This window comes from Schistocerca americana, chromosome 2, assembly GCF_021461395.2.
Source record: "Schistocerca americana isolate TAMUIC-IGC-003095 chromosome 2, iqSchAmer2.1, whole genome shotgun sequence".
Lineage (NCBI taxonomy): Eukaryota > Metazoa > Arthropoda > Insecta > Orthoptera > Acrididae > Schistocerca > Schistocerca americana.
Genome location: NC_060120.1, coordinates 105023001 through 105035587, shown reverse-complemented (window position 1 = coordinate 105035587; position 12587 = coordinate 105023001).

The following is a 12587-nucleotide window of genomic DNA, read 5'->3' as shown; positions in this document are numbered from 1 at the left end:
AAAAAGATGTTAACGATATTGCGGATAGTTCGGAGAGATTATTTTACGAAACACCTTTGAGTCCTGGAATGCATCTACAAAGCACCTGAAAAACAATTTTAAAAAACCATTAGACATCAAGCATTGTGGTTTATTGTAAAACGTTTAGCAACTCTCAAAGTTTCTATCTGCTACGGCAGAGTTTCGGTGTGTGCCCCACTCGTAAAACATCAAAGTGATATTCGAATTCTACCAATGTACGGGTCAGCATTGCGACATCAGAAGTTCTGATTGCTTCATTGATTCGTGCAAGATGGATGGCAGTGTACCCTGTACCACTAAATATTTCTCCTCCTGTTCCACTCGCTAATAGACCGAAGAAACAACGACTGTATGTACGCCTGCGTATGAACCCTAATTTATCGTCTCTTATCTTCGTCGTCCTCACGCGCGATGTATGTTGGCGGGAGCAGAATCGTTCGGCAGTCGGTTTCAAATGCTTATTCTCTAAATGTCCTCAACAGTGTTTCCGGAAAAGAGCGCCGCCTTCCCTACAGCGATTTCCATTTGAGTTCCAGAAGCGTTTGCATAACACTTAAGTTTTGTTTGAACCTACCGGTAGCAAATCTAGCAGCCCTTCTCTGAATTTCTTCGATGTCTTCCTTCAATCTGATCTGGTTTGGATCTCAAATACTCGAGCAGTACTCAAGAATAGGTCGCACCAGCGTCCTATATGCCTCCTCACTTACAGGTGAACCACTCTTTCCTAAAATTCTCCAAATAACCCGAAGTCGACCATTTGCCTTCCCTGCCACAGTTTTCACCTTCTCGTTCCGCCACCTATGGCTTCGCAGCGTTACGCCCTGATATTTAAACGGCTTGGCGTGGCAAGCTGGATACTAGTAATACTGTATCCGAACATTACAGGTTTGTTCTTCCTACTCATCCGTATTAACTTACCTTTTTCACATTTAGGACAAGTTGCCACTCATAACACCAACTGGAAATTAATCAACTTTGACATCTTACCGTACACCACGGCATCATCAGCAAACAACCATAAACTTCTGCCAATTCCGTCCGCCAAATCATTTATGTGTATAGAGAACAACAGTGGTCCTATTACACTTCCCTGGGGCACTCCTGACTATACCCTTGTCTCTGATGAACACTTGCCTTCGAGGACAACATACTGTGTTCTATCACTGAAGAAGTCTTCGAGCCACTCATATATATCTGAGCTTATTCCATATGCTTGTGCCTTTGTTGGCAATCTGCAATGGGGCAATGTGTTAAATGCTTTTCGGAAATCTAGAAATACAGAATCTGCCTGTTGGTCTCCATCCATTGTTCTCAGTATATCATGTGAGAAAAGGGCAAGCTGAGTTTCTCACGAGCGATGCTTTCTAAAACCTGATTCGTGGACATACGCTGCTTAGGCTCAAGAAAGTCTATTATATTCAAACTGAGTATGTGTTCGAGGTTTCTGCACCAAACAGAAGTTATGTATGGAACTACCCTCATTTTACCAACGGGCACTTTCAAATAGGACGAAATTTCAGGACAAATTGTTGCTCTTGGGATGAGAAACTGCCACTAAAGGTCGGAAGAATCAGCAAAGATCAACGTTATGACGATACCTAAGGCAATGCAAGCTGCTACATTAAAGTGACCTGGAATTGAAAAAGTGTTATGATGATCTTTCCATTGGCAAAGGATTCCCTATTAATCCCCAATTCGGATCTCCTGAAGGGGATTGCCGAGGAGGAGATAACAATAAGAAAAATACTGAATTAACGAGCTAATGGGCAACATTTTACAAGTCGGAGCGTAGAATGTCAGAAATTTGATCGTTGTCGGAAAACTAGAGAATCTGAAAAGAGGAATGCAAGGGATCACTATAGATATAGCGGAAGTCAATGAAGTGAAGTGGGAAATTACAGGACTTCTGGTCAAATGGATATACGGTAATATCAACAGCAGCAAAAATGAGCAGGTGAACAGGGCAGGGTATGAGTTACTGTGAACAGTTTCGAGTGACTGGGATGTTCTCATCAGATCCATAGTAGCCCAACGCCAACAGCAATCGTTCAGGTATATATGGCGACGCGACCTCGTAAGCAGAAGATGAAGAGATAGAGACTATGTGAGAATATTGAACTGATAATTCAGTATGTAAGAGCACGGATGATAGAATACACGGTGGAGATCATGAGATGAATGCACAGTACCAAGCGTCCCCCTTGATGTGAGAATGCACCAACCCACCCACGTTCATTAGCCCGCTATTTCCATAACGTATTATGTTGTAATTGCGTTTACGTGCGATAACAAGGTTGTTTACAGCAGTGTGAGCTTTTATTAGTGACTTGCGGTTAAGTCAGGCTTCACCCCACAATTATCAGTGCATTTAGAGATTTCTTCGAGTCAGTATTTAAGTGAAACCAATCGTTTGCAGCGCGCACGCCACATGTAATAACCACAGCACACAAGCAAGTAAGTTAGGAATTAAGTTTTATATAATTACTGAAGACTGTGACTCGAAACGGAAATGAATAAATGCCTGTAAACATGCAGATTCGTTTTCAGTTGAAAATGCTCAGCACTGCTCAAGATATTTTATAGATTCGTATTATGAAAGGATACTGAAAAGTGAGGTGTTGATCTTTCCTACAAAATGCAAGTTTAAGACTGATGCTGTTCCAGCTCTAAATCTACCATCCTCCACTGCTAATAACGAGAGAAATATTCGAGCATAAAAACGAAGCTACAGTAAAGAAGTAAAAGATATTTTATAGAAAAATATACTACCATCAAAGGAAGAAATTACTGCTAGGCAAAACGGTAACTGTGAAAACAAACACTGTTTACATTTTCAAAATGTAATCTCAGAAATTTAAATTTTATCCATGTGTGGGTTTTTTTCGGTTAGTAAATTATGATAAACTGATTTTCAATAATTTATATATTCAGTTAAAATTTATATTTTTTGTGATTTTTATTTTTTTACATTCAGTGAAAATTTAAAAAATTTTGTGATTGTTTTATTTGTATCTTTTTTTCATGAAATTCTGTACTTTATGTTATTTTTGTTGAAACAAAAATGGTGTGCTTACAATTGTTTTGCATTTCAGTTGGTTGTAGAAAGAACATGTGTGTTGGTTGCCCCATTTTCTTTCTACTGGTGGTGGTATGCAAAGGCTTGCATAGATTCTCAATATTCCTCTTTATATGAAAAAGTAGCTGTCATGAATATCTTGATTGCATCTAGAAGAAATGACATACTTACCAGTGTTAACTCCTTAAACAAATCTTTGTAAACATCAAAAACCCTTTCTGAAAAGGAAGCATATCATCATTAAGTTCGTTTTATTTTATTTTTTTGGGTTTATTCCTTTCTCCTTTCCTTTTGTTACAACACAGAGATGCTGGTAAATTTTTTCTTCTTTTTTCCCTCCCTCTTTTTCTGATTACTCTCATTGTGAGAATTAGTTCATACATGTAATCTTGTTCTAGTAAATAATAACCAAATCTACTTTTCAACTTGTACCCATCAACAGAAGTTCTGTAGTTCAGTATATCAAATCCATTGTTAATGCCATTTACAGCCTCACCAACATAACTCAGGCAGGTTGTGGCACATGACTTGCCCTGCAAGAGAAAACAGCTTGGTTGCTTTTCTTACGTTTTGCCTTTCGGGGCCAGCAACTGGCAAAGGGGTTCATGGTTGCTTTATGGGCACATTGTAGTTCTATACCAGTATTTTGAAATTCAACTAACTTAATAAATGGGTCTTTCATGGCTAAACTACGAGATTTTAGTCGTTAACCATCGTCAATCAGACGATTCTGTAACAATTTTAAGTCATGAGTTATTTCACAAAAACCCCATATTTTCCAATTTTGATTTTATGAATTCTCGAATCCTGTATTATCAAATGTAACCTTCAGATTTCTTTTAAGTTTCCAGTTGATTGGCTCTCACTTTAAAGTTAACCTTTGCTATTACTTCAATGGTTTTAGTCAGCAAATTGTGGTACTCTGATGACCTCCTCTATCTGATCAAAACCTACATCACTGTTTGCTTTAATTTCATCAAATATAAGAACTACATCTTTTACAACTTTTGTTAATTACTTCATTTGTGTTTTCAATCCTTAAAGGATTAAACAAAGAAAGCCTTTTTTAAATTTAATTTAGCTGGACATGTAGTTAAATCAATAATTCCTTATGTATTAGATTCTAATGTGCAAACAACTACTGCTATTAAACAAATTATTAATAAAGATATGAAAATTATTGACCAAAATTATAAAAATCCTAATGCTATTCCTTATAAAACAGAAATAGCAGATGTTAAATTAGATATTTATTAAAAGACAGCCCAAAATTTTAAAAGAACTGAAGAAAGAACGTTGGTATTTATTGCATACACAGGAATTTTGCAGGAATTTTTAACAAAGAAGAAATGTGTACTTACTTAACAAAATATTTTAATTTTCAGATACAATGGGAATATAAAGAAGAATGTAATGTAATATTTCACAACAATAATTCTATTGGAAAACACCTATTTAACTTCGATAAGTTCTAATTCTAGAGTAAAAATCTAAAACAAATTTAATTGTCAATTAACAAGACCAGGAAATAATAAATAGCTTAGCAATCATATATTAGCTCTTCTAAATGGTTCAGACAGCAGATTAAAAGCAATAAGAGGGAGGAATGAACAAGTATAAAAAATTTTAAACGACTGTTGATAGATTCTGCAGCAAGCGGAGTTTATATAAATTATGTTTTTCTTGCAAGCAATAAAAAGAAATTTACATGTGTTGGCAGTTTGCGTGAAGCATATGGGAAAAAAAGCTATAGAAAAGTTCCAATAAGAATAAATTTATAGAATTGAAAAAAATAAAAATTTTCTTAAAAATGAAGTATTTATTTGTATTCCTTATAGTTGTCTACAACAAGAAGAACAAATTTTTCGAAAAAAAGTAGATGGTTTCCCTACTTATAATGGCAGTTCTTTCCCCAAAATAATTGCTTAAAAGCACAGGCAATTTTCGAAAACAAAGAGAGTTTATTGTATAAAGAAGAAGATAAAGAAACGATCGAAAATATAAAAATGGGAAAAATATTAAGAAATATAAAAATTAGAAACAGTAAAATACCTGGAGATATACAAGAAGGATTAATTCTAGATATTTCTAATACTGCCATTGGAAATTACAGGGGGAAGAATATATATATATATATATATATATATATATATATATATATATAAGAGGGTAATCCCAAAAGTAAGGTCCTCTGTTTTTTATAAGTACATAGACCTGTTTCTTTCTACAATTGTTTACATCAGTTTACAGCTTGAACACTTAGCTATTTTTCGACGTAATCACCATTTCTGTCGATGCATTTTTGTAGATGCTGTGGCAGTTTTAGTATTCACCTCGTCGTCGGTGCTGAATCGCTTTCTGGCCAAATGTTCTTTTAATCTGGGGACAGGTGATAGTCACTGGGCATCAAGTCAGAACCATAGGGCGGGTGGGTGATTATGTTCCATTGAAACTGTTGCAGGAGAGCAACGGTTTGCCGAGCGATGTTTGGGTGAGCATTGTCATGGAGAATGTGTATGACCTTGCTCAACATTCCTCTTCTCCGGTTCTGAATTGCCCGTTTGAGTTTTTTCAGAGTCTCACAGTACCTGTCGGCATTAATTGTGGTCCCAGCGATTCAGCTCCGACAACGAGGTGAAAGAAGAGGTCCATAACTTTCTGAACAACATGGCGGCGAGCTGGTGTGACATGGGCATACAAAACTGCCACAATGTCTACAAAAATGCATCGACGGAAATGGTGATTATGTCGAAAAATAGTTAAATGTTCAAGCTGTAAACTGATGTAAACCACTGTAGAAATAAATAGGTCTATGTACTTATAAAAAAAACAGGAGACCTTACTTTTGGGATTACCCTAACATATTTAAATTCGAAAATATACAACATCCTTTCTGTTCTAGTTATTAGCTGAAGAAAGAGATTCAAATCAAAAAAATAGATTTAAATTACGAGATTAAGGCCAAATTAGATAGAATAAAACAAAACCAAACAAGTTAAAAGAAAGAATTGTGTCTGTTGTTTTCTTTTTATGTATTTATTTTAAATGCTCCGAATTTTTCTTGAAGAACTATATTGAAACGTCGTCTTAGAAAAATTATACATGACTGTGCTTAAACTGACACACAATATTTTTTAGCGCAACGCAACCTAACTTTCAATAATCCCTACAAGAGAATGGCCCTGACTAAATTAACCTATACGTTTCACAAATCACTTACCTCACAAAAATTTCGTTACTCGAACTACTGCAATACAGCTAGCGCCACTACTGCCAGCTAAATAAAAGATTCAAACTACTGAAGGCACTAACTACTGATAGGCATAGTTAGCAAAAGAAAGATGTTGATGGAGAACAAACAATGTATTTACCTTAATAGTGCTAAAAAGTCATAATATATATATCAGTCCATGATATCCAATATTATAAATTTACTCTTTCTGATGGACACATGTCCAGATCGTCCGCTCTCAAAATTCCGCCATCTCTCTCCCCACATCCACCACCGCTGGCGGCTCACCACCGAATGTGCAACGCTACGCGCTGTTAACAGCCAACTGCCCAACACTTCAATAACAAATTCCAACAATGCAAACCAGCCACAGACTGCACACAGCACAGTCAGTGAGTTTCATACAGAGCGCTACGTGATGGTGGTGTTAGCAATATATGAACCTAAACAGCCTACTTACAATATTATCCACTTAAAAAAAATTAACATTAAAGTTGGATATTCTGTATTAATTCGAACTAAACTTGCTACATATTTACAAATGTAAAAAATCTCCAAATATGTAATAAGGATCATTTCAATTTCCATCTTCTGCACAATAAATATGGTAAACAGTGTATCCTAAGTAACAACAGAAACCATTACCTTTCTACAACTTCCTTGATTTACAAACACATAGATCCACTTCCCAAGGTATTATTTCTTTAGCATTAATTAGTGGTACCAGCTATTTCAATTAACATTGCCTATGATGAAAATTTGTACTAATAAATGGTGGAAAAAAATGTTAAAATTTTATACCTATTATACAAGAATAAAAGGCATTACCAAGATACACTAGAGAAATTAAATAGTTTAACAGATAAAGAATATCACGTGGAATGTTTGGAGGTAATTTTACTTAAAAATGGTTCTAGAAAAAATAGTGTTTACAATAAAGAAAAAGATGTATTTTTAGAATTAAAAGAGTTAAATAAACATTGTAGAGAGAAATATACAAAAAAATTCTTAAGGCAATTAATAAAAGTTATTTGAAAGAAAATGATTCAAATTCTAGTGAAGAAACGGATGCAGATAATGATAAATTTGTACAAGAAGATGCTGTAAAAGACTAAACCGATAGTCGAATTCACAAAAGAAGGATTGAATTTTTATTTATTTTTAATCTGTAATTCTTTAAGACATTTATTTTTGTTCACACTAAAATTTGTAAAACAAAATTCAGAGCATTCAAATTAGTTTTGTTTTAATTAAATATAAAAATAAAACTTAATTTCAATAACAAAATGGAAAAATATTTACACAATGTTGTTGTTATTTTAATAATTATATTAGCTATAGTGAGTTTTGCTTTTTGTTTCTTAAATTGGAACCCATCTGGCTGATTGGTTACATTGATGCAATGATATGAGGTACTGAAGTATTGACGAATTATTACACACATTTGATTTTCTGAGAGGCTATACATACTACAATGATGAATACCGGTATAAGCACTTCAGTTGAAGAGGAGTGGACATCTCTAAAATGGGCATTTATGAAACTTGAACAGACAAAGAAGCGTATGTACAAAGAAGATAAAATGAGGCAGTAGGGGTAGATAAAATTCATGTGTAAATTCCGAAATCATTCGGTAAGGTGGCAACCAAACGGTTACTGGAAATGATATGCAGACTATATGAGTCTCGAAACACATCTTCAGGTTTTGGTAAAAGTAACATCCACATAGTCCCAAGGGTAGCAAGTGCAGGGAGAACTATTGCACCATCAACTGAATGGCTTATGCATTCAAGTTTCTGACAAGAAAAATGACAGAAGAATGGAAAAGAAAATTGAGGATCTGTTGGTGACTATCAGTTTGTATTTTGGAAAGATAAAGGCACCAGAGAGGCCGTTATAAGTTGCGATTGATAATGGAGCAAGAGTGAACAAAAGTCAATAGAGGTTCATAGGATCTGTCTGTTTTCCATATCTGAGAAAAGCATTCAAATTGTAACATGTTGTACATTCTGAGGAAAATAGGAATAGGCCATAGGGACAGATTAAAATAATGAGAAATAGCAAAAATGATTTTAGCGATAATCCTAGCGATAAACACGAAGAAGACGAAGTTACGAAAATCTGCTACCTTCGAGGAGAAATAGCATGTGACGGAAGAAGTAAGGAGGACAGCAAAGCAGACCTAAACAGGCAAAGAGGGCATTTCTGGCCAAGACAAGTCTACTGGTGTCACACATTGCCCTTCATTTGAGGAAGACATTTTAGAGTGTATCTTTTAGAGCATAACATATATGGTAGGGAGCCATGGTCTGTGAGACAACTGGAAAGGAAGAGAATCGATGCGTCTGCGATGTGGTGCTACAGAATAATGTTGAAAATTAGATGTACTGAGGAATGAGGAGGTTCTTGTATGAATTGGTGAAAAAAGTAAGATATGGAAAACACTGACAACAAGAAGGGACAGAATGATAGGACGTGTGTGAAGATACGAGGAAATAACTTCCATTGTATTATAGGGAGCGGCAGAGGTAAAACTCTAGGAGGAAACAGGGATCGGAATACATCTAGCAAATAACTGAGAATGTGGCGTGCAAGTGCTCCTCTGGGATGAAGATGTTGGTACAAGAGGCGAAATCCTGGCGGGTTTTACAAGCCAAGCCTTTACAGCTCGTAGTTCTGAACGGAATATAATTATCTAACCTTTCTAGAATAGGCTTAGTTTGGAAACCTTTAATTCGCCACAAAAAGCTTCAAACATCTTAAAATTTACAGTTGGTTGATACAAGACTAATTAGCTGCTACGGAGGTCGCCGTTGTGTGTGGACGTTTCTAGTCATAAGAAAGTTTTTGATTTATTTATTTGCATCTGTCATTCCCTGCTCACAAGAATAGTGCAGTCTGTTTTCTGCAAGATACCAGAGTATAAAATACGTCAGAAGCAACCATTCAGAAATGTAACCTTTCACGAGGGACAGCCTGGCAATTACTGTCGCCCCAACAGGAAGAGCGAAAATAGTAGTATCGTTCGACGAAGGAAGAAATAATGTTCGTTGAAATGTCGTGTAAATAAGAATATTTAATCGCATAGTAGAAAGATTATCTAGATTACTTCAGTGCAGAACTACTTAATACGCTCTACATTTTTTGGAAAAAGTGTAGGAAGAATGGTATATTTTTATTACTGCCACAAGAGCCGAGGACGTCATCGCTATAAACCCGGAAACATGGCAGTATCTGGTTTCTGAAAGCCCACCTTCGTTCCAGATGGCCTCCTTACCTGTGCAGGCGACCTTGGTGCCCCAGTGTCTCTCACTCCTGTGTGATATCGATGAACAAGACAGGAAAAGCGGGAGATCCAGTTTGTTCGCAGCATTCGACGAACCTTAAGTTCAGCCCCGTAGTCAGACTTGTTTCCTGGAGTACGTCGGAGCACACAACATATAATTCTCACGCTTGACGTGTCTAACTGAACTGCAGACATTCTTCAGAATAATAGCCATCACGAACTTAAAACTGTAATTTCGCGTAATTAGCCGACATAAGCTTTCAGAAATGTTCGATAAACCCCACTACGTTTGACATAAAGTCTTTCATTGGGTCTACGACCATGTTTGGCTAAATAATAAGGAGAGAAATAATTGTTTCACATTAAAATTTATGTGAGAAATTATATTCGTTTACTACAGCAACCTGGTGGCCGAACTGTGTAAACTGCTAGTTTAGCTTTTGATGCTGAGTAAGATGTTTAACTCCGACTAGAACTTGTGCGTCACCCCATTGATTCTAAATAATTGGTCTATAAAAGTTTGTTCCATCTGTCTAATGTTATTTCTCTGTGCCGCTCATTTGATCTGATGACGCAGTTAAAGCGAAATGGTAATCAAATGCTATAATAAACGCATTGCAGTGACCAAGTCAGATGTATATTATTTTGTTAGATACGAGATGTCAATTCAGTTCAGTTTATTGCTATGAGTTTGAGGTATATTACCTTTCCCAGGTCGTACTTGTTCATTGCCCATGATAATATACAATGCTTTATAACTGATGCATAAATGTATATAGAAAATATTGTTAATATCAATGCACAAATAAATCAGAATGTTGAGAATGCACTGAAATAAAAACTGCATGAATTACAGGAATTTGATTACAGTTCTAAATTAATAACTTCGAGTTTATGTTTCTAGATGGGTTGCTGCCAGTCTCGGAAGAGCTCGAGATTTGCCACCTACCCACAACTATGTCTAAACCTAAATATATCGTTATTAATTACTCTTACATTGACCCCGCTGGTATGAGCGAACCTCTGCAATCCTCGAGTCTACGCATGCATTTTTGGGTGGCCATTGCATTTCATTTCTACTTCATTTTTATTCTTTCACTAGCGGAGAAACTCGGCTTTGCCCAGGTATTTACTCATAACTGTGCGTCCACGCCCGCACCTTGTAGCATCTAGCCTTTTGCGAAATGTTTATGATGTCATATCTCCTGAACTACGTGTAGCACAATAACGTAATACTGTAGGTACATTCATCGGCATATGTGGATATTGCCTGTGAAGTTTATTGCGAACAGAGTTAGTAGCAAAGAAGAAATACATTTAAACGTCACGCTTGATGCGGAAGTTTTTCACGCATCTCATTCTTCATGACGTCATATCTCCTGAGCGATGTGTCTTACAGTGATATAATTTCGAATTTACATTTAGCAATATATGTGCATACTGCCTCTAAAATGTGTCGCGAATAAAATTAGTAGTAAGGAAATAATAAATTATAATACCATGCCTCAGGCGGTAATTTTACTGCATGAAGAGAGGAAAATTAGTAAGCAATAAACACGTTTCCTTTCATCATTTTGTAACAGGTGTAGAAGTGTGAAACCGGAATTTGGTTGCAATAATTACACGGCTGTTTTTGAAACTGATAAACAATATTTATACATTTCTACCACCTCTCTGACAGGCTATGAATGCCCCGCCAAGAAAACAATTCTTTTGAAGAGATCAGTCAGCAAGCCATTTTGTACATTTTCATACGAACTGAAGCGTTGTCCAGCGAAAGCGTGTGACAGTGATGCAAACAGATGATAATCGGCCGGAGCCAAGTCTGGAGAATAAGCCGCATGCCGCAGTATTTCCCAATTGAACCCTTCGATCGTTTCCCTGAACCGTTTTGCTGTGTATGATGTCTTTGTGTTGCCTTTTTCCATATTCCGGTCGTTTTTCACGTTATGATAGATATAAATCAGTCATTGGCTGTTCGTAGTGATCAGTGTTAACGGTTTCACTACGTTTTAGCAGCTCGTAATAGATGACGCTCTTCTGATCCCACCAAACACAGAGCATTTTCTACTTTCCAAAGCGATTTGGTCTTGCAGTGGATGTCGATGGTTTGCCTGGATTCACCCATGATTTACGACGCTTACGGTTCTCAAACTATATCCATATTTCATCACCTGTCGTTCTTCGACGGAGGAGCTATTTTCTTTTGCATCTGGCGAGCAGAATTTCACAAGTGGTCTTTCGATTTGATTGATGTCTTTCATTCAATTCATGCGGAACCCATTTTCACAATTTCTGCACCTTTCCCATAGCTTTCAACCGGAGAGAAACGGCCGGCCGAAGTGGCCGTGCGGTTCTAGGCGCTGCAGTCTGGAACCGCGAGACCGCTACGGTCGCAGGTTCGAATCCTGCCTCGGGCATGGATGTGTGTGATGTCCTTAGGTTAGTTAGGTTTAAGTAGTTCTAAGTTCTAGGGGACTGATGACCTCAGAAATGGAGTCCCATAGTGCTCAGAGCCATTTGAACCATTTTTGGAGAGAAACGGATTTCTGCGTCACATTCAATTGTTCCACGAGTTCCTGTTGAGTTTGAGTATCATCTTCATCCAATAAGGCCCGGAATTCGTTGTCTTCGAACTTTTTCGGTGCTTTCCCGCGCTCGTCGTTTCTCTCGTCAAAATTACCACTTTTGAATTTTTTGAAGCACTCGAAACACTGTTTTTCCCCAATAGCATGTTCGCCGAAAGCTTCGACAAGCATTCGAAGCGATTCTACAGCAGTTTTCTTCAAATAATAAAAGAAAACCAATGGTGTCCGCAAATCGTGGATCGTATCCGCAAAACTCGACATGTTTACAGGTTTGAAACAGATACCAATGTATGGAACTTGGGTTACTCTGTGTTGACATTCGTCGTCAGCCATTACAGAAAGCAGATGGCGCTACAAACGTGGTATCACGGGCCCTACACTGAT